This window comes from Lissotriton vulgaris, unplaced genomic scaffold, assembly GCF_964263255.1.
Source record: "Lissotriton vulgaris unplaced genomic scaffold, aLisVul1.2 SCAFFOLD_6437, whole genome shotgun sequence".
Lineage (NCBI taxonomy): Eukaryota > Metazoa > Chordata > Amphibia > Caudata > Salamandridae > Lissotriton > Lissotriton vulgaris.
This window is the reverse complement of record NW_028252283.1, coordinates 43,418-65,332: the sequence shown is the minus strand read 5'-3', so window position 1 is coordinate 65,332 and position 21,915 is coordinate 43,418. Positions and strand designations below refer to the sequence as shown.

The 21,915-nt window shown below is 45.7% G+C and overlaps 4 non-coding genes and 1 pseudogene across 5 annotated transcripts; all 5 read right to left on the bottom strand.

Annotated features, from left to right (window-relative positions):
- Window positions 1-13,897: 13,897 nt before the first annotated feature.
- On the bottom strand, window positions 13,898-21,710 carry LOC147662609 (heat shock cognate 71 kDa protein-like; annotated as a pseudogene). The gene is made up of 8 exons (XR_015305519.1): window positions 21,492-21,710; window positions 20,438-20,643; window positions 19,936-20,088; window positions 18,428-18,977; window positions 18,030-18,232; window positions 15,851-16,049; window positions 15,333-15,565; window positions 13,898-14,306 (listed from the first exon to the last, which is right to left on the bottom strand). The product of XR_015305519.1 is annotated as a heat shock cognate 71 kDa protein-like (transcript).
- LOC147662613 (small nucleolar RNA SNORD14) lies at window positions 15,193-15,287 on the bottom strand. Its single transcript, XR_015305526.1, has one exon. It is a non-coding gene; the product is annotated as a small nucleolar RNA SNORD14 (small nucleolar RNA).
- On the bottom strand, window positions 15,639-15,733 carry LOC147662612 (small nucleolar RNA SNORD14). Its single transcript, XR_015305528.1, has one exon. It is a non-coding gene; the product is annotated as a small nucleolar RNA SNORD14 (small nucleolar RNA).
- LOC147662611 (small nucleolar RNA SNORD14) lies at window positions 19,717-19,811 on the bottom strand. Its single transcript, XR_015305530.1, has one exon. It is a non-coding gene; the product is annotated as a small nucleolar RNA SNORD14 (small nucleolar RNA).
- LOC147662610 (small nucleolar RNA SNORD14) lies at window positions 20,961-21,055 on the bottom strand. Its single transcript, XR_015305532.1, has one exon. It is a non-coding gene; the product is annotated as a small nucleolar RNA SNORD14 (small nucleolar RNA).
- Window positions 21,711-21,915: the final 205 nt, after the last annotated feature.

Sequence of the window (21,915 nt, the reverse complement as noted above, 5' to 3'; positions counted from 1 at the left end):
TCACAAACACAACAAGCTAGGTGTTATGCTTCCTCATATGGGCCTGCTCCTAGTCGGGTCAGCACTGCAATACCAGACGGGCAACCATAAAGGGGCTCTTTATCAGAGATCTTTTGTTCCTGGACGTTAGGTGCTGTGGGTGGGAGGGCCCTAGTGTGTTTGGATGTAGTAGTGAGTGGGATGGTTAAAACAGGTCAGGGGTCCCATGGAACCAACTTTATTCTAGCAGGGTCCCTGCCTGATTACAAAGGGTGGGAGAGGAGACTGACAGTAATTGGTCACGATAAGGGCACTCTACTCCTGGAGGGTCAACATGTTTCTCGCCTATTTGTCGGGGGGGGGGGCGGGAATCAGTGGCGATTCTGCAGGACCTTAACGTGAAACTTATCTACACCTAGGGGTAAGGTGGGAACCTACATACCACTTTGTGGATCAGCGGGATATGTACCCATGGGTTCAATGGGCAACCTGCAGGGGAGATAAAAAATTCAAGAACAAGATAGATCTTAAATACAATTGTGAATATATACTAGTTGTGTGCTGTCATACTTAAGTGAAGATAAATGGCGACTGCTAAGGTGAGCAGAAGTGCCTGCTGATAATACACATATTAAGTGCTTACTAAGTATTGTAAATCATACCAATCATGTGACTCAAGCTAAAAAAGTGGTGCAAGTTTAAAAAACGTGGCGCTAGTTAAAAAACGGTGAAGATTTGGCTGAGAATGAATCCTGAGTGGCAACAGTGAGTTTGCAGTCATAGAACTCACCTAATCACTATTTAGTGCTTCGTCAGTTCCAGTGGGCTCTGGACAAATTGAAGATATGTGTCTAGAGAATGGATAAAAAGAGGTAAATATTTCACTGACGTTCATCATAAAACCTTCCTTCAAAATGCCCTCTAGAAAAGCCCTGTGATACAGGGGCCAGACAGTGGTGCTTGGCAGAGAGGGGTGGTGCGGCTGGTAGAGCACCCGTCCTGCTTTTGAGGAGAAATGGTGCCTATTGCAGTTCAGATTTCCAGAAAAAACGGCCACAACTCCCACAGGCCGCCTGGGAACCCAAACAGGTCTCCCTGGAGCTATGAAAGTGCGGTCATAATTACGGAGCTGTGGTCGGATATGAAGGTACCTTGTTCTCACTAGGTAGGTACAGAGTCACTCATTAGCAGACTCGAACAAAGGTAACCCCTGCCGCTTACCTCTGCTGTCGCTGATACTCCTCAGAGTCTTAGAGAGTGTGCTCACCTGGCTGCCCGTTCTCTCGTCTGTGGTCTTTCAATACTGCCTCTTCAAAAGTCAACACGCCACAGGAATCATACTACTATTGGGAGTGAAAGTGGATGGATGTTTTACCCCTGTCTCTTGTTCGATAAGTATTGGTCTATCCTGATAGAAGGCTTTAAGGTGGATTTTCCTAAAGAAGTTTTGTATTGAACATTGATCCCAAAATGTGTTCTTCCTAGGGGTGGGGACATATCCTAGACCTTTTTCTAGTACTGATGTTTCTGTTTCCGGGAGAGATCTGTGTGAGAGGTGCACACTAGAGTGTCCTGCCCTGAGTTTTGCTAGTCTCCATTGGGCTCGGGGGTTGGTCTTGCCATTGCACTTGTTTCTGTGCACCTCTTCTGCACTCTCTTCCTCTGCCCCGGTCTAAAAAAGGAGGGTTTCCAGTGGGGAATAACTATGGTTGGCCTTGTAGGTATATGGGAAATGTCCAAAAGGGGTGGGTGGGGGGAGGGGGCGTGGTAGTTAGGTGTGTTACAGTTCAGGCGATTGACCATTGTGGAGTTGTTGCTGCCCCAACTGCCAGAGGAGCCCCTGCTATTGGCATCTGTACTTTCATCAGAAGAATAGCTGTTCTTAGCTGATGTGTAATCCGCCTTCAAATAATGATACACCTTTTCCGTTCTGAATTTCTGAATATCCTTCTGCAACTTGACTTTTGTTTCATTATAGTCTTTATTCTCTGCGATCTCGTTATTCAGTTAAGCTAGCTTAGATTTGTACAAAGTTATCTGAATTGTCGTTTTTACTGCTCCTTCTGCAATCTGGATCCTAATCAGAAGGGCATCTGCAATCCTTTCCGTGGTGTTAATGATCATGATGAGCCAGTCCCTAGTGCACTACCATGCCACTAGGGACCACTCCTTGAATACCACGTCCTCCAAGCAGAGCCTGGGGAAGTTATTAACTATCAGATCATTTGGGGCGATGTTTGCCCGCAAATGTTCAGTCGTCATAGCCCCGTGGAGAGTAATGTTCAACCATTCTTTTTCTAGTCATTAAGGATGTCCAATCTTCAGACTGGCTGATGCCAAACTATTCTGTTCCTAGATTAGAATGGGTAGTCCTCAGGATCTCTTCACCAAAACTGAGTCCTTTGTCTTGCTTCATTGTACTGGAGAATATGTATCTAAATGGTCCAGAGGATGCTAGTTGCACCTTTGTTATCCTGTTAAAAGGCGCTTCTGCTCACCATAGCAGTCACCATTGATTTTAAGTATGTCAGCAGAAAACTAGTATATGTTCACAATTGTATTTAAGACCTATCTTGTTCTTGAATGTTTATCTCCCCTGCAGGTTGCCCATTGAACCAATGGGTACATATCCCACTGATCCACAAAGTGGTAAGTAGGTTCTCACCTCAAATTTCATGTTAAGGTCCTGAAGAATCGCCACTGATTCTCCAGACAAATAGGTGAAAAAACATGTTGATCCACCAGGATCAGAGCACCCTTATGGGGACTCATTTCAGTCAGATAGTCGCCTCTCCCCCTCCTTTATTAATCAGGTAGGGAGCTTGCTAGAAGAAAGTTGGTTCCGTAGGACCCCTGACCTGTTTCAACCATCTCACTCACTACTATATCCAAAAAAACACTAGAGCCCTCACACCCACAGCACCAAACGGCAAGGAACAAAAATTCTCCAATAAAGAGCCCCTTCATGGGTGCCCGTCCGGTACTGCAGTGCTGACCAGTTGAGGAGCAGGGCCATATGAAAGCTTGCTGGGTGTGCGAGGGCACCAGTTCCGAAAGGAGGAATTCCTCTCCTCACTACTCAACTGACAGGAGAGCCTGCGACCGTGACTATAACTAGATCTTTAAGATTTTTAATGCACCAATGAACTTCTGACAGTCTAGGGCGTGTACGCTAGACCTTCCCAAAAACCCAGTGTCCCCCTTTTTGGAATACAAGCTCAGCCATCAGTATCATGGCTATTTTATGTATACCGGGGACTCCCATCTCAACGGGGAATGATACAAGCAATGGGAATCTATGAAAGTTACCATTACTGGAAAACCAAAGTTACAGGTAAGTAACTTGTTTTCTACTGGTGCATCTGAGTTTTTTTGACTGATAGACAACAAATAGTTTCCATTTGGTAGTGTAGCCCGATCTAATTGTACACCGCTGTAAAAGGTTTAAACACCCAAATTCTATGACTTTAGGAGCCATCTGGAAAGGTTATCTTCCTTGGGATCGAGATGCCTGGTTTTCCCATGGTTGTGTGAGAAGGTCCAGATTGACATGGGGGTTCTCATGGGGAATGAGAGTTCCAGTAGTGGTTAACAAGCCGAGGTTGGAGCTACTAGTCTAGGGTGAGGGAGGTTTGCCTGAGCTTTCTGACCACATAGGGAAGTAGTCTGAGGTAGACAAGCTTAGGCAAATATCCCTTACCAGTTCATGACCTTGGATAGTAGGTGTTGGAGCATAAACACAAAGTTTGGTCATTTGGTGTTTTCTGCTGTTGGAAACAGGCCTATTTGTGGAAATCCCCACATGAGGAAATATGGTGGGAGGACTGGGTGGAGTTCCCATTTGTGGTTTTGTTGCTGCATCTGTCAGAGGTGGTCTGCAACTTCAACTTGATTGGTTGTCCTTGAAACATGCTCTGCTAGGAGAGAACTGTTGTGATGTAATACAACGGATGGTTTAGGCTAAGCGTGATTAGAGATTGAGCCCAATCTGTACATAGTCCATGGTCGTCATGTTGTATGTCAGTATCAGACAACCATGTTTTATTAGGTCGTAAGAACCCTTTCAATGCCAGGTGAACAGCTTGAAGCTCTAGGTAATTGATATAGAGACACTGGTGTTTGGGATCCCATACATCCTGAATGGCAAGATCTTGAAGGCAATCGCATCAAGGCATTCACTGAGAATGGCCTGGGGGAACTGGGCCCAGAAACAACTGCCCTCTTTGCATTGGCTCCTACCAACGAGGCTGTCCTTGTATGTAAATTTGGTCAGATGGTGCAGTCTTGTATTTTTCCAACTCTTATTGTCATAATTCATGCTCTTACTGGTTCTGTAATGAGATCATCTGCATGACCTACCACTCCTTTGAGCACTGGGACCCTCATAGTGCAAATCAATAATTGACATTAGTATAGCACGCTACTCACCCGGTAGGGTCTCAAAGGTGCTGGGGGTCGTAGCGGATGGGTGCGTAGTAGGTCAGGCGGTTGTTGAAGTACTTGGGGCCCAGGTCGTGGAGGGTCTTGTGTGCGTGGGTGAGGAGCCTGAACGCTATTCGCTTGTTGACGGGGAGCCACTGCAGGTCTAAGGTGGCTGGAGATGTGGCTGTGTCGGGGGACGTTCAGGACTAGTCAGGCGGAGGCATTCTGGATGTGCGAGTTTTTCCTGAAGTTTGGCTGTGGTTCCTAGTGAGGCACTAGTGGGGATCTCCGCGAGGAAGTCATCCTTGATAGGGTCTGTGTGCAAGGATACATGGTGGCATGCTGTAGCCCTGGCTATCAAGTCTTAATAAGCAGCATCATTTGGTGGGTTGTGGGCATGCAGGGTAGAGGTCTGTATCACCTTGTGGTGTTTGTCAGTCATGTCATGGGCCCCCTATTTAATCATTCCCGATGGGTGAAATTCTATGATGAGGTGCAATGCTCCCTCAGACTGTTGTGGTGAATAAGTGGCAGTGGGGGGTGTTGGAGGGTAGGACAGGACGATGTAAGGGGCTAGTGCCCATGTTATTTCCTTTTTTCAGAGGATGAATAAGTTTCCATAACCTCTTCAAAAGACAATTGTCTCTTACAGGGTGAGCATAGCCAGTTGAAGGACCGAGCTGCTCTTGCATACTTACGAGGTTTTGGTCTGAATGTGTGACTTTACAGTGTCAGTGTGGTCTGAGCCTAAACAGTATTGTTTCAGAATCTAAAGCTATGGTCCGATGGGCGTTCTGAGGGTGATTCTGGAGGAGGAAGCCACTGCTCTAGGTTGTTTCGGCACGGAGTGGGGGCATCCGAATAGTCAGGTGAGTGCGCATCATTGCTTTGTGCAGTGACCGCATGTGCACCATTTTGACTGGAAACTGTTTTCTGCTTCAGATCAGGGGCACTCAGTGCGACACTTTCAAAAGACCCCTGGCTTGTTCCAACTCCGATCCGGAGTATAGGGTGAGACTGGCTGAAGATGGCACGTCATGTTTGCGCTGCATTTCAAGGCACTGTGCACATAAGTCCTGAAGAGTTATCTAGACCAAAACCACCTGCAGGCCTTCCCGATGGTCGGACAAGAGACATTCAGTTAGTCTTGGTAGGAGTGAGGTTATTTCTAATAGCACTTCATATAGAAGCTTAACGATGAGTTCCACCAGCAGCTAATTTTCTCAGTTATAGCTGTTTGATGTGAATGCAGATTTGACCGGATCACACGTATATCTGTCAGCGACACAGACAGAACAAACAATGTGGCTCTTAAATATGCCATTGGGCGAAGATATGAAGATATTAAAGAGTCCCATGCCTGAACCATAAAGGTTACAGCCTTAAAACTTTTGATTTAAGTTAAGCTATATTATCCTGAACCTAAAGATTCTCAGCATGACAGAACCCCCAAGTACATTTGGACCGAATTTAATTGAACTGTCCTCTTGCAACGGTTTGTATGTATCGATCTGGATTTATAGGGTGTATATATGATGTGAAGGGGAAATATGGTTACTAAAAATAAGGCCTACAGTCTATGTATTGCATGGATGAATGGGTAGGATATGGGAGTGGCAGTTAAAGAAAGAGCAGCTCCCAGTTACACTAACCCAGTTCTGTGTCTGAAGGGTTTATTTTTCTTTGATGTGAAAATGGGGCCAGCAACGCAAGTCAAGGTACCAGAGGAGCAAAGGACTGTTAATTACCCAGTAGTGCAATAGATTTACATGCTGTGCATGAATCCAGTCTAGAGTTGGGGTGTCTGGAGCAGCATTATCCGATAGGCCCACATCGGTGCAGAAGGGTCTTTCAAGACAGCAAGGAAGGCCAAATACATTTTTTTTTTGCAGATGTAGCATAATTCGTGCCCATGGATATTTGAAATGACCCTGGACAATCCTGGAAAGGTGCCCCAACATCACTCCTGGGGCACTTTTCCACTCCTGGTGCAGGTTAGTCACTGGCAAGCACCTAAGGCTTTACAAGTCGAGTGGTTTGGAGTGAACTCAGACGTTTTTCAATAACCATTACTTCTGTAGGGTTAAAGGATGAGCCTCTTTCGCAGTAGATTAATCATTTGAGGCACCCCGTTAAAAAGCTAGTTGCCCTCCACTAGTAACCAGCATAGATGTTAGGGCCAGTGTGCAAGTCTCTACAGAAGCAAATGGGAACCATAATAGGTACTAACAGGACACCCTCACACCTCGAGGTAAGTGATATGGACACCCTCACAACTCGAGATAAGTCATATGGACACCCTCACACCTCGAGATGAACAATTGTTACTTACCTGTAAACAGGTGGTTCTCCAGTATTGGTTTCTTTCATAGATTCACATGCTTGAATATTCCCCGTTGTCGGAGTGGGAGTCCCACAGTAAATAAAATAGCAATAAATACTAAATATATATATAATATATAATAAATATATAAAGTACAAAATAAGGATAAACCCAAAATATGCATAGAAGCATAGGGTACCTAACCAAAAAATTCTACATAGGAATGCATGGGAATATAAAAGTTCCAATGCAGCCTATCCTTGTCATTATGTTAGTCCAAACTGCAGCCAATCAGGCGCCAGCAGCCCTCTAGAACCTTCTCCTCAGAGCTCAAGCCCTCAGATTTTCGTAGCACAAGAGTGACCACAGAGTCTATGAGGAGAAGAGAGCCTCTGAGGGGAGGAGGAAGGGTCGCATGTGAATCTATGAAAGACACCAATACTGGAGAACCACCTGTTTACAGGTAAGTAACAATTATTCTTCTCCAGTATTGGGGTGTCTTTCATAGATTCACATGCTTGAATATAGAATAGTTAGCAGTCCGTATCCCAACACAAAGTTTCCAGAATGCAATGTATAAGCAAAAGGTTGGAATCAACAGGTGTAATAACCCATGCCATAGAAGTTATACAAATATATGCATACATAAAGAAGACATGAATAAACTGGAAACTATTAGGAGGAGGGCAGAATAGAGGCTAACCTTATTGAAAAAGATTACGGAGCACAGCTTGTCCAACTGCGGTATCTCCTTCAGCCATGGCACCCAGATTGTAGTGCTTTGTGAACGTGTGCCTGCTGGACCATGTGGCTGCTCTGCAAATCTGATGCAATGGGACTCCGGCAAAGAGTGCAGTCGAAGAGGCCATAGACCTGGTAGAGTGGGCCCGTACTGCAGTCTGTAAAGGCTTTCCCGCCTTCTGATGGCAGAAAGCAATCGCCGAAGCCACCCAGCGGGCTGCTGTAGGTTTGGCGACTGGTCGCCCTTTTTGAAAGCGGCCATAGGCTACAAAGAGCTGATCCGATCTTCGGAACTGGGCTGTTCTGCTGATGTAGAACTTTAAACCTCGTCTAATGTCCAAAGAGTGCAAGCGTTGTTCCGCAGGAGATTGCGGGTTAGCAAAGAAAGACTTCAGTATAACAGGCTCATTAATATGGAAGTCTGAAGGCACTTTTGGAAGAAAAGTAGGGTTAGTGCTTAAAAGCACAGAATCCGGTTTAAACTGTAGAAATGGTGGTTTGATCGTGAATGCATGCATATCACTCACTCGACGTGAAGACGTCAAAGCAAGAAGAAGCGCGACCTTCCAGGTGACATACTTGAGGTCTGCTTTATGGATTGGTTCAAAAGGTGCAGTCATTAATTGTGATAGGACAATATTGAGGCGCCACTCGGGAGGGGGACGCCGAACTGGAGGAAAAGTTCGAAGAAGTCCCTTGAAAAATTGACGTATTAACCTGGATGAACATAGGGAGGCGGAGCCATCATGGCGGAAGCGTGATCTTGCCGCCAGAAAAACTCTTAAAGTAGCATGAGACAAACCCGACTGAGCCAGTTGGAAAAAGAAAGGGAGGAGCTCAGCGGGCGTGGCACGCAAAGGATGCACTCCGGCGTCAGCACACCAGTGGCAAAAGCGTTTCCATTTCAACTTATAGGTCTTTATAGTTGATGGAGCCCTGGCCTGAGCAAGGATGTCACGACACTCCTGAGGGATGGTTAGATGTGCAAATTCACAGTGTTCAGGTTCCAGGCTGATAAGCTCAGAGAAGCGGGGTCTGGATGGTAGATTTGACCCCTGTCCATGGAGAGAAGATCCATTCGAGGATGAAGAAGAATGGGTTTGCCTTGAGACAGGAGGAGCAGCTCCGAGAACCACGCCTGTCGTGGCCACCTGGGAGCAATCGGAAGGATGTGGCAGGGTTCTCTCCGAATCTTCCAAAGTACTCGTGGCACCAGAGGGATCGGAGGAAAGGCGAAGAGATTCGACCAATCCATCAAAAGGGCATTGCCTTGGGATCCTTTGTGGGGATGCCAACTTGCGTAAGCGGGGCATTTGCGGTTCTCTGGAGCTGCGAAGGTCGATTTCCGGGAATCCCCAACGACGAAAGACCATATCGAGTGTTGGCTGGTGAAGTTCCCACTCGTGGTTGGATGATCGGGATCTGCTTAGGGAATCCGCCAGAAGGTTGGACAACCCCGGAAGATGAACTGCGGTGATTGTGATTTGATGATTGATGGACCAGTCCCAAATCGCCTCTGCTAGGCGGGATAACACCAGAGACTTCGTTCCGCCCTGCTTGTTTATGTAATGCATGCAGGTTGTGTTGTCTGTCTGTATGATAACCGACTCCCCTTGCAGCACTGGTTGAAATGATTTCAGGGCCAAAAAGATAGCCATGAGCTCCAATTTGTTGATGTGCCAGGTCTTCTGGTGCTGAGTCCATTTCCCCTTGACGGAAAGGTCCTGGAGGTGAGCTCCCCAACCCTCCAGAGATGCGTCCGTCGTTAATGTCAGATCCGGGGTGTTGAACAGAAAGGACGTGCCTGCCGCAAGCTGATGTGGTTGTGCCCACCATCCGAGCGCTTTCTTCTTGGGAATGGTGATGGTAACCTGATCGTTGAAGGAACCGGTGACTTGACGCCACTGTTCGTCCAGTGCCTGTTGAATAGGTCGCGCTCGTAGTCTGCAATGAGGGACAAGAGCGATGCACGACGAAGCCATCCCTAGAAAGGACTTCAACAAACGGACTGAAGTGCACCTTTTTGCCAGAAGTAGTGAAACTAACCGGAGAATCCTTTGCTGACGTTCCCGGGAGACAAACGCTTTTGCTAGTTTGGTGTCCAGCGTTGCTCCTAGGAAATCCTTGCAAGTTGTTGGCTGCAATTGAGATTTCTCCAGGTTGATGGACAGACCCAAGGAACGAAATACTGTCTGACAAATGGAAGTATGGTGCTGGAGTTGTGAGCGGGATTGTGATTTCAGGAGGCAGTCGTCGAGATATAGGAATATCTGGAAGCCTTGGAGACGAAGAAAAGCCATGACCGGAGCCAACATTTTTGTAAAGACTCGGGGGGCCGACCGGAGGGCAAATGGAAGTACCTTGAATTGGAAATGAAGGTGCGCCACCTTGAAGCGCAGGAACTTTCGATGACCTGCGAGTATTGGGACATGGAAGTAGGCGTCTCAGAGATCAATCGTCGTCATGAAATCTCCGACAGAGTAAGCGCAAGATTTCTGTAAGCGTTAGCATACGGAAGGTCTGATCCTTGAGATAGTGATTGAGTGCTCTCAAGTCCAATATGGGTCTCCATTCTTCTTGACGATAAGGAAAAAACGGGAATAAAACCCCTTCCCTCTCTGAGACTTTGGTACTACTTCCACCGCACCTTTCTGAATGAGAAGGGGAACTTGATGGAATAGTTCCTTGAGGTGCGGAGGTGGTGGTCCTGAAGGTGGCGTTGGAGGAGGTACCTCGACAAATTCCAATGCATGGCCTTTTTCCACAATGTCGAGTACCCAACGGTCCGTTGTAATGGAGGACCATTGAGAACCAAACAGAGATTTGCCCTCCAATTCTCAGTTCGACAGACAAGTCATTGACGTTTGTTGGAAGTTCCCCTGAAAGTGGGCTTTCCTCGATAGTTTCTGGCAGGTTGCTGACGGGAAGACTGTTGACGGTTTCCGGTGAAACGTTGGTTACCTTGGTTATAGGACCGATACCGACTGCTTCCTCCACAAAAAGTGGATGTAGTGCCACGTCCTCGAGCACCCCGAAAGGGCTGCTTCTTAAATTGAAGGGTACCCAAGGCACGTGCAGTGTCCGTGTCCTTTTTTATGGATTGCAGCGCTTCGTCAATATGCGCTCCAAATAGTGACTCGCCGTCATATGGCATATCCAGAATCTTTGTCTGAACTTCCTGTCGAAACGAAGTTGAGCGTAGCCAACCTTGTCGACGTAGGACGGCCGCTCCAGCGAGTTGGCGAAAACCAGTGCAGGCCACATCCACTGCACAATCAATGAGTTCCTCTGAAGTTCTTTCTCCTTCTTGCAGAATCTGCTGCGCTACTGCCTTGGAAGCATCCGGAAGTAACGCCACATAGGCGGACATATCTGCCCAAGCCTGACGGTCATAACGACCTAAGATAGCCATAGCGTTAGCTACTCGAACCGTTGTAGAGGACATGGAGGAAAACTTACGCCCAATTGCATCTAGGCGACGACCCTCTCGGTCTGGAGGAGCGGTGATAGTAGACGCTGGATTCTTCAAACCTCTCTGAGCTGCCTGCGTAACGACAGAATCCGGCTTAGGTTGAACTGTAAGGCATGTCGGAGATCCCACTGGCGCCTTATATTTCTTTTCCAACCTTGGTAGTTGTGCTGGTAAAGAGTTAGGCGTCTTCATTAATTTGACCCCTTCAGCCCAGATGAAATCTATAATCGGGACTGTGTGTATCTGCTTAAATGGTTGGTTCTTGAAATCATAAAGGAAGCAATCTTCCTCTCTGTGAACTCGTGGTAATTTGAACCGTTGCGCCGCCCTGTCCATTAATTGGTGGAAGCCTGCAATATCCACTGGAGGAGAATCCCCTGGCGGCACCTGAGAAGGGGATGGTGTCTGAGCACGATAGTCATCCCACTCCGCTAAATGTTCACCACCATCACCATCCACATCCGAAACTTCTCCATCCTCACGCTCTGGAGGATTCTCATTATCATCATCTGGATAAATTGTTGTATGAACTCGAACTGATGTACTTCTATGAATATTAACAGGCGGCGCTGGGTGTTAAGGAGCCAGTGTCGGCTCTGTAACTGGGTTCAACACCGATGGGACAGCAGCAACCTGTGGAGATGGTGGGAATCGCCGATTGTAATCCTCCAACATACTTTGGAGGTTCGATATCATTGATATAGGCAACATCGCAGCTGGTACTTGAGAGTGAGTTGCTTGATGTTGGCCATACTGTTCCTCTTCATCGTTACTGAAGTCTTGGCACTTTATGTTCAAGTCCGAAAGACTTTGAGCTTGGTCATCAGACTCCTGATCTGAATCAGTAGCAAACAAAGGAGAGGGAGGATTAACCATTTCTCCTTCTGTGAAAGTCCCGAACTGGTCTGATTTGCTGGACTGTAGAGGCAATAAAGGCATTGAAGCAAATGAAGAGGCTGGCGTGGAAACTGTGTCCTGCGCACGCGTCGACGGCATGATATCAGTCGTCTTCTTTGAGGGAACTGATTTTGATGTCGTCGTCGACGAGATCGTCGACGGAGTAATCTTCATGGACATCGTCGTCGACGGAACCTTCAATTTTAAGGTCTTCGTCGACGGAGCCGCCGTCGACTGAGCGGTCGTCGACTGGACAGATGAAGCAGACTCTCTCGTCGACGGGAAAGCCGTCGACGGTACACTCGTCGTCGAGGGCGTAGACGAACCTACAGTCTTCGATCCTTTCGTCGATGACGAACGGGCTGTCGACGAGTGAACTCTCTTCGTCGACGAAGATGAAATCGGAATTATAGAAGAAACAGTCTTTGAACTGAGAACAACTCTCATCGACGACGAAGACGTCGACGCCGAAGCTGACGACGATCCAGAGGCCAGCGTCGACGTGACTGTCGTCGTCGACTTTGATCCAGAGACAGCCATTCTCGTCGACAGAGTTGAAACTACCGTCGTCGACGGAAAATCAGTTTTCTTCACAGAAAAACTGGAAATCGAAGCAGGAGCCTGAGCGCTATGTCTCGTGGGCCCAGACGTGGTAGGTAAAGGTGAAGACACCGCAGGGGTTAAAGCGAGAGATATTTTCCTCTTTTTTAGAAATGGGGAAGGCACCTCCTGCACACTACCACGCTTAGAAGCTGCTTTCGAGTGGCCTGAAACGAGACTTTCAGCATCAGAAAGTATATTGTCTTTATCCTTCAGCCTTTGAAGCCAAACTAGTAAGCGGCCCTCTCTATCCTTAAGAGTTTTTTCTGAGAATTTTCTACAGAGCTTACAGCTTCCCACTTCATGGTCAGGGTACAGGCAGTAAATACACTTACTGTGAGGGTCCTCCTGAAATAATCTTAGCTTTCCACAGGATGAACAAGCTCTGAAGAGAGACTTCTTACTTGAAGACATTGTAGAGAACTGGAAAACACTTGAAGAGAAGAAAAACTGAGCAGAGCTCAGGGAGACTCCCTTACACACGACGTGCGGTAGAAAATCTGAGGGCTTGAGCTCTGAGAAGGTTCTAGAGGGCTGCTGGCGCCTGATTGGCTGCAGTTTGGACTAACAATGCATATGCATATGCATATTTTGGGTTTATCCTTATTATGTACTTTATATATTTATTATATATTATATATATATTTAGTATTTATTGCTATTTTATTTACCGTGGGACTCCCACTCCGACGACGGGGAATATTCAAGCATGTGAATCTATGAAAGACACTCCAATACTGGAGAAAAGGACTTTCATATAAATTAAGACGGAGCTGAGGTGGAGGTGTAGTTTGCAAGAAAAGCCTTGCAAGAGACCAGGGCTGCAACCTAAACAGTAGCTAGAACAGACCTTATACAGGACCTTGCATTTGTTCAGGTTTGCCTCAATCACATCACCTTGGGTGCACGAGGACACAACACGACTAACATTGCATACCGCTTAAAGGGAACAGACCCAATGCCAGCTTCCACAGAACTCCGATATAAACGAAGTCATCTACTCTGGTCATCATAGTCCCAACTAAAATAAAAAAAAAGTTATAAATGTTTCTTTTTTTCATTATCATCATGTGGAAATATATTGGATGCATGGAAATAAAAAGTTGTAAAGCAGATATTCAATAGATAAAGAATGAACCAGCACTGCAAATCCACAACTACGAATCAATTAATTCAGTTATAGCCTACTTTATACCCCCCCCCCCTCAAGTTAACGGACTGAACTGCATGAGTTGCCAAGGGTCCCCAATTTGCAATTCAGTCCTTTCATGGCTGCCAAACGGTTTACAAACGTAATCAATTATGCAAATTTAACCTCTCAAGGTTATAGGAAACGTTATCATCTAGTTTTAACGGCCCAGGAGTATGGTTAGAAATTGCCACTTCGCGTACACACCTCCTCATCAGCACCCAGCTTGTCAGAACGTCCACATCACAAAAGGTCCACATCACAAAAAGTTAACTGCCAATTAAATAGATTTTATTCGTCAGGACTCAAAGTTTGTTACAGTACAGATAAGTAAAGTGCAATGCTGTTCTCTCCTCTCGCCCCAGGTTCAAGTACTCTGAATGCCCAGTAGGTGCACAGCAGCTTCAATGTGAAATCGGGTTTGCTTTTCAAACAGCTACTGTTACAAATTTGTGTCCTTGGATCACCTTTGACGACAAAACTCTGCGGAACAAATTACTCTTTTAATCGACTTCTTCGATAGTGGGTCCAGATGAGCCACCGCTGCCAGCTGCAGCGCCGCCTGGGAACCCTCCGGGCATGCCGCCGGGCATCCCACCAGCACCCTGGTACAGCTTGGTCATGATCGGGTTACACACCTTCTCCAACTCCTTCTGCTGATGCTCGAACTCCTTCTCGGCAGTCTGGAAGAAAGGAGTCACACGTTAGCGTGAGGGTGCATTAGTGAGTGGAAGTCTGCTCAAACAGCAAAAAGGAACACGTGCGTTACACAACGCAGCAGCTGGGTACGAACTAACAATGGCCGCGAGAGGGGCGAAATTCAGATCAGTTACTCTGCATTATACGCCACCCCTTCCCTTTTAAGGGTGGCCCGGATTTGGCGGGACAGTCTAGAGTTCAATCGACTAACTTGGTAAATTTCAAGAATTTAGCTCATGGCCCCCGTGTTTTAGACGTTGACTGAAGACGGTGGGAGGTGCTCTTAGGTTTACTAAAGGGGAGATAGATAGTCGGTAGCAGTTATAAGAAAGCAATTTAAGATGCATAACATTTGCTTCAAAATGGTTATATTACGTTCTGAGGAGCGCGGGCATTCGACACTAGAGAGAAGTAATACAAATGTAATCCTATATGTTGAATGTCCAGGGGGCATATCATCAAGAAAGGGAGTTACATTATCACCGCTTTTATCGGCAGTTTCCTGCCGATAAAAGCGGCGATAATGTAAGGCCCTTTATTGATGATTGCCCCTAGTTTTTTGGGCATACAAGTTCTGGTCACCCTCGCGCCCTATGGCAGTTGACCAAATCATGCGGGACTCGTGTACCATAGTATTTATAGGGCTAGAACTTTGCATAATTTACAACAGATCAAGAGGCAAATCATAGCGAGCAGAAGCCTGCCCCGCATAGAGCTACGCTAAACCAAAGTGCAGTCCTTACTGGGGCGTTTGAAATTGAACACGTTTAAATATACATGATTAACACTTGGCATGCATTGATGCTTGAAGTGAGCGCAAGACATTGGATTAAAAAACACGGTTAATAGTACAGTTATGGTGATTAATGGTCGCTCAGACATCCAAGGAAGGTACTAGCCAACATTAGCCTCTCGGCTTCTGGTGGAAACTACGAATGGCTTTGGAACAAAATTCATCACAGCGACCAGGTCAAATCAAAGAAAGCATTGTACTGTTCTGAAACACGTACCTGATTTTTATCCAGCCAGGCAATTATTTTGTTGCATTTCTCCATAATCTTCTGTTTGTCCTCGTCACTGATTTTCCCTTGCAGTTTCTCGTCTTCCACCGTTGCCTTCATGTTGAATGCATAGGATTCCAGAGAGTTTTTGGACGACACCTTGTCGCGCAGTTTTTCGTCCTCCGCTTTGTATTTCTCAGCCTCTTGGACCATTAGCTCAATGTCTTCCTTACTGAGGCGACCTATTAAAAATAACGTCAGATCATGTAGCAGCCACTTAAGTTTACGCAGACAACCTTAATTGAGCAGATGCGGTCGCTCAGACATCCAAGGAAGGTACTGGCCATCATGAGTTTTTCAACTTCTGGTGGAAACTACGAATGACTTTGGAACATAATTCATCACGGCGACCATGCCCTCTGCTACACGCTATTAAAGCCAAGGCGCAAGCCTTGCATCACTCAAGCTAATAACTTGAAACAGCCAAAACGTAAGCCTCAGCCATTGAAGCCTGTAGAGTAGCTTACCTTCGTCGTTTGTGATGGCAATCTTGTTCTCCTTTCCGGTGCTCTTATCCACAGCAGATACATTCAGGATACCGTTGGCATCAATGTCGAATGTCACCTCGATCTGAGGAACGCCTCGAGGAGCTGGCGGAATACCAGTCAACTCAAACTTGCCCAACAAGTTGTTATCTTTAGTCATGGCCCTCTCGCCTTTGTACACCTAAAAAAAGAAAGTGTTTGTTGAGTGGGTCCGTGGACACATTGTTTGTACACTTGTGAAGTTACGATCATGGTCAATGCACAGCACCAGCAGGAAAAACATAGAACTGCTACAAGAGCCAAATGAAGAATTGAGTAGCAGGCCACTGCCACAACAGGATCCAGATTGAAATAAGCCGGAGTGTAAACCTAGGCTATCAATCTCACTGAGGTTTCGTTTAGCCACTGACACTTAACGAAAGACCCGCGCTCCCAGTTCAATGGGGACTACACCACCCCCTTTTATTTCGAGAGCACTCATTGCGGGTCCCGTTTTTTCCAGATCATGTGGACCGGCTGATTCGCCTTTCTACAAAGCTCCTGGCACTAGTTTGGGATCACCCATACCATGGTAAGACCGCCGTGGCCCTTACACCCTGTGATATTTTGACGCTATATACAGACGCTTTGATAACTAATCCAGATTTACTTCAGGTTCCCTTACAGTAGGTTTTCCTTGATATACAAGGTAAGCCTTACTTGGCATGCAGTTGTTTCCCCACCCCTTAAGTCGCTTCCATTAGTCATTTCGGCTTTTTATTTGTAGGAGCCCCACCCACATTTTGGATCTCAGCACCAGTCTCTTTAAACATAGCAGCAGGGTCGGAGTTATCCCAGGCGGAGGAGTGAGATAACTTTTTTATCTGGTTGCCGTGTCATTCTTTGTGGTTTCTTTCTTCTTACTCCACCCCCTTTCTTTCCTGATTTTTCCAAATTCTAAGTACCTTTATAGTTCCTTTGCACTCTATCCATTGATTTTCCCAATTGTCTGTTCGCCAGCCCTGGTTACCCTTGTACTTTTACGTCCCACTGTTATGATCCCTCCTTTCATCCAGACGGCATTGTACTCACCGATTCTGGTCAGAGCAAACATGTATTTGGTTTATTGTATACTGTCGAATGTTTATTACAGGCTCTGCTGTTAATGTTTCACTTACTTTTTGTTCCGCCATGTGTTGACGTTTGTTGTTCTCATACTGCTTCCACTGACTAACCTCACTTATCCTCCCAGTACCTTTAAACATTTACCTTACCATCAGTGCCTTAAACATCAACCCTACCATGGTCGTACGTCACTTACCACTAGGCAAGTGTGGTTTTGTTTTTAAAGTCAAGTTATTTGCCTTCAGGCCCTTCACACTACTTTTATAGGGTTTCCACGTGTGTTCTCATTTCACTAAAAACACACATGCTGCCATACACCTTTTGTTACCTTCCCAGCCCTGAAAACGTCACGGGATACTTCCCAGTGCGACGAAACATGCGTTAGCTGGTTGTCCTTTGTCTAGATTAAAACTATTAACATTAACTATTTGAGTGGACTTTAACAACTCTACGGATGCTTAGAACAAACATGGTTTGTATCACACCAACGTGTGTGGGTTTACACCCACATACTTACGGGGGTTATAGGGTATTTCCTCTGACCTGGTAACAGTGCTACACTTCCTGGCATATCCAAAAACCTACCTCCCAACAAGTTAGTGACATGCCAGTGTACGTATAAGCTGTCAAGAAGACTTTAATGAAACTAAAATTTGATGCAGGCTTGGAAAATTGCACCAGCAAGCACGGACGACCAGTTTTAAAATGCCAATAGTAGATACTCACCCAACATCTGAGCACAGGTGAATGAAATTTAAAGACTCAGCAAACTATAGTCAGTGTATCCATAGATGTCTTAAGCTATACTACCAGAAATTAAGTTGCACGTTCAAGACAAATTTCCAGAGGGCATAAAACATGTGCCATCAAATGGCAACTAGAACACTAAGTCCATATAACTTAATCAGTTCTGCAAGCTGAATTAGAAAAATATCTAATTTTAAATGGGGGTGCAATCGTGTAGCCGAGGGCATATGCACGGGTCAGTTACAATTTTACAGCAGCGTCAGCATGCATAAACAAAAATCTCCACATGCATGAAGCAAATGTTAAATACCTGAATCAGTACACCAGGTTGGTTGTCAGAGTAGGTGGTGAAGGTCTGCGTCTGCTTGGTGGGGATGGTGGTGTTTCTTTTGATCAGCACGGTCATGACACCTCCAGCAGTCTCAATACCCAAGGACAAGGGGGTGACATCGAGCAACAGCAGATCTTAAACATTTTCAGACTTGTCTCCAGAAAGGATGGCCGCCTGCACCACTGAGTTTAAGATGGAATTAAATCACTTAAAATTGCAATTTTGGTTCAGAAAGAACGAAATGCATTATATACACACACACGCTTAAGGTTAACATTCATTACCACATACAAATTAGAGTTAAGGAATTCAAATAAAAAAAAATAGGACCAACGAAGAAATAACACTTCTATGTACCATAACGATTCCTAACTAACCTGCACCATAAGCCACAGCCTCGTCATGATTAATGCTCTTGTTCAACTCTTTGCCATTGAAGAAATCCTGGAGCAACTTCTGGATCTTCGGAATTCGAGTGGATCCTCCGACCAGGACAATGTCATGAATCTGGCTCTTGTCGAGCTTGGCATCACGGAGGGACTTCTCAACGGGATCGAGGGTTCCCCTGAACAAATCAGCATTCAGCTCCTCAAAACGGGCTCTGGTGATGGAGGTGTAGAAGTCAATGCCCTCATATAGTGAATCGATTTCAATGCTGGCTTGGGTACTGGAAGAAAGAGTGCGCTTAGCACGTTCACAGGCTGTGCGCAAGCGTCGAACTGCTCGCTTGTTATCGATGATATATTTCTCATGCTTGCGCTTGAACTCGGCCACAAAACCATTGGGTTGTCGAAGTCTTTACCCTCCCAAAAGAGTGTCACCTGCCGTAGACTTCACCTCAAAGATGCCATCTTCAATGGTCAGGATGGAGACATCAAAAGTACCGCCACCAAGATCAAAGATCGACACGTTCCTGTCAGCGGCAACCTAGACACGAACATACATTTACGGTTACTGCGATGAAGCAAACGCTTGATACACAACTTTAAAGCTGTTTTAACGAAATTTAGCGATTATACTTAAGGGCCTAGATTTTAGCGAGCCCAATCATTGGCAGAAGCCTTAACGGCGTTTACAGGGACTTACAGTCCGTGTGCAGAGGGCAAACTATTCCACAAAGAGCCTTTCATTTCTGGCTCTACTTGTATTTATAGAACTGGCCAAGAGAAGAGGGCCCCTTAGCCTGCAATTATAAACTAACTAAGCGCCAAATACAAGTAAAATAAGTTAGAGATGCGAGGTAATACCAAGAAAACTAGTATGGTCTAGTAGGGTCTACTGGTGAAGGAATGACTCCATAAGTTGCATTTTAAATAGGACAGCTTAAAATGCGCATGGTACACAACCATAGGCTTGGCCGACTGCTTTATTTCATTGGGCATTTGAAGTCTCGTTCTGAAAGACCTGTTTCCAGCTCACAGGGGTTAATTGAAACAAAGAACAGGGGTGCTTTAGGGAGGAGGGAAGGTGGTAAGGGGAAGGTAGCGGGCTGACTAGCATTTATCAAGACTGCTTTAGGTTTTAGATCAACACTAAACCCAGTAGCAATAAAAGCTGTTGGGAGCAGAAAAATGCACGGGTCATGTTCCTGCCATCAGCTTTTACCAAGTAGAATTTGTTTTCGTGTGCAGACAACCAAATTCAAGCTTGTATGTACTCTTAACAGTCGCTCAGACATCCAAGGAAGGTACTAGCCAACATTAGCCTTTCGACTTCTGGTGGAAACTACGAATGGCTTTGGAACATAATTCATCACAGCGACCATTGCGTCAAGAGTAGCTTTGTGAAAGTAAGCATGGTTCCTAGCAACCATTACAACTTCAAGATCCTATCATCTAACTCCTAAGTATCAACACAAGTCAGATATGACTAAGAAATTACCAACCTTTCTGTCTAGACCAAAAGCAATAACAGCAGCAGTAGGTTCATTGATGATTCGAAAGACATTGAGGCCTTCAATGGTGCCTGCATCTTTAGTAGCTTGACGCTGGGAGTCGTTGAAGTAAGCTGGAACTGTCACGACGGCATTGGAGACGGTCTAAAAACAAAATAAGTGATAAAGTCAAGCAGCAAGGGGAAGTCCACCCCATATATTATTAATATAGACATCCAAGGAAGGTACTAGTAAACACATTAGCATTTCAATTTCTGGTGCACATTAGAATGTGTTTCTAAGAAAATAAATCACACAACCACTCTAAACTCAGTACAACAAAGAGCAAATTTAGCAGGCGAAGCAAATTGAGGTTGGTAGCCATTCGTTAACACACCAACGCCCCCTTTAGAAATTTTCCAAAAATAGTTTAGGATTAGACACTACAGAAGAGAAACTATCCAGCAGGATAGCCAGATCTATTCGGTAAATGCTACTTCAGTAACTGACTTACCTTGCCTAAGTATGCCTCTGCAATTTCTTTCATCTTGGTGAGTACCATGGAGGAAACTTCTTAAGGGTAAAACGATTTTGCCTCCCCCTTGTAGTCCACCTGAACCGTGGGCCTCCCGCCATCACTTATTACAGTAAAAGGCCAGTGCTTCATGTCAGACTGGACAACATGATCTTCGAACCTGCGGCCAATCAACCGTTTAGCATCTAAAAAAAAAAAAAAGAAACAAAATCCTGAATCTAGGCCGCAATGTAATTCGAAGCAAATTAAACACAAGATGCTACTTTTGTCAGTTCTGACACTAGAATCCATTAGTGGATGTCGTCTCAAATCTAATGGGTAGTTGCAAAACATATGTAGTGACTTCAGACCCACGCGTTTGGGCAGTGACTAATGCAAGCAACATGAGTGGGATCCATAAACGGGCGTTATTGTTCAAGTCACCATTTACTGCAACTCCCCCCTCCCACCCCAATCGTTAAAGTCATAACCCATAGACTGTAGGTACATGGATACTACGTGGTCGCTCAGACATCCAAGGAAGGTACTAGCCAACATTAGCCTTTCGGCTTCAGGTGGAAACTACGAATGGCTTTGGAACAAAATTCATCACAGCGACCACTTCAGAACATTGAACTTGTGGTTTTCTTCACCTACACATTAGGAGTACCCCTAAGATTAGTATGAGAAGCAGCCGCCTCATGTAGTAAGCTATAAAGCAATGGCCGAGCTCACCAAGAAAAAAAACCAAGCCAACAAATGCAACAACTGTTAAGGAAATTGGTGAAGACAGCCTTTAATTAGGAGCGCGCGTGTCACACTGATAAACCAGATGGGAAGACAGTAACCTTGAACAGTAACCTTGGACTAAAACCAAGTAATGTGAAACACCAATGGATCGCTTCCACCGAGGAACACCGGTAAAAAGAGCACAGTTGGGCCTCTAGTAAACCGACCTCAACTCTCCTAAAGTCGCTGCTGGGGGAGGCAAGCGAAACATGTCTGAGTGGGAACTCAAAAGCAATTAACCAAATACGCGAGGTACTTTACTCACCGAAAACTGTGTTTGGTTGGGTTCATTGCAACTTGGTTCTTAGCCGCATCGCCAATTAGCCTCTCGGTATCTGAAGGCAACGTAGCTTGGAGTGGTTCTATTGCCCTGGTCATTGGCAATGATTTCAACTTTGCCATGCAGGAAGACGCCCACGCAGGAGTACCAAGTACCAAGATCAATGCCAACTGATGGTCCTTTCGACATTGTGCCTGTAAGAAAGATGGACGTTAAAACACAGGATTAAGACAAGCCTAACAAATTCAAGAGTCCCTATGCACTCTCCACTCCCTATGCACTCTCCACTCCCTATGCACTCTCCACTCCCTATGCACTCTCCACTCTGCACTCCCTATGCACTCTCCACTCCCTATGCACTCTCCACTCCCTATGCACTCTCCACTCCCTATGCACTCTCCACTCCCTA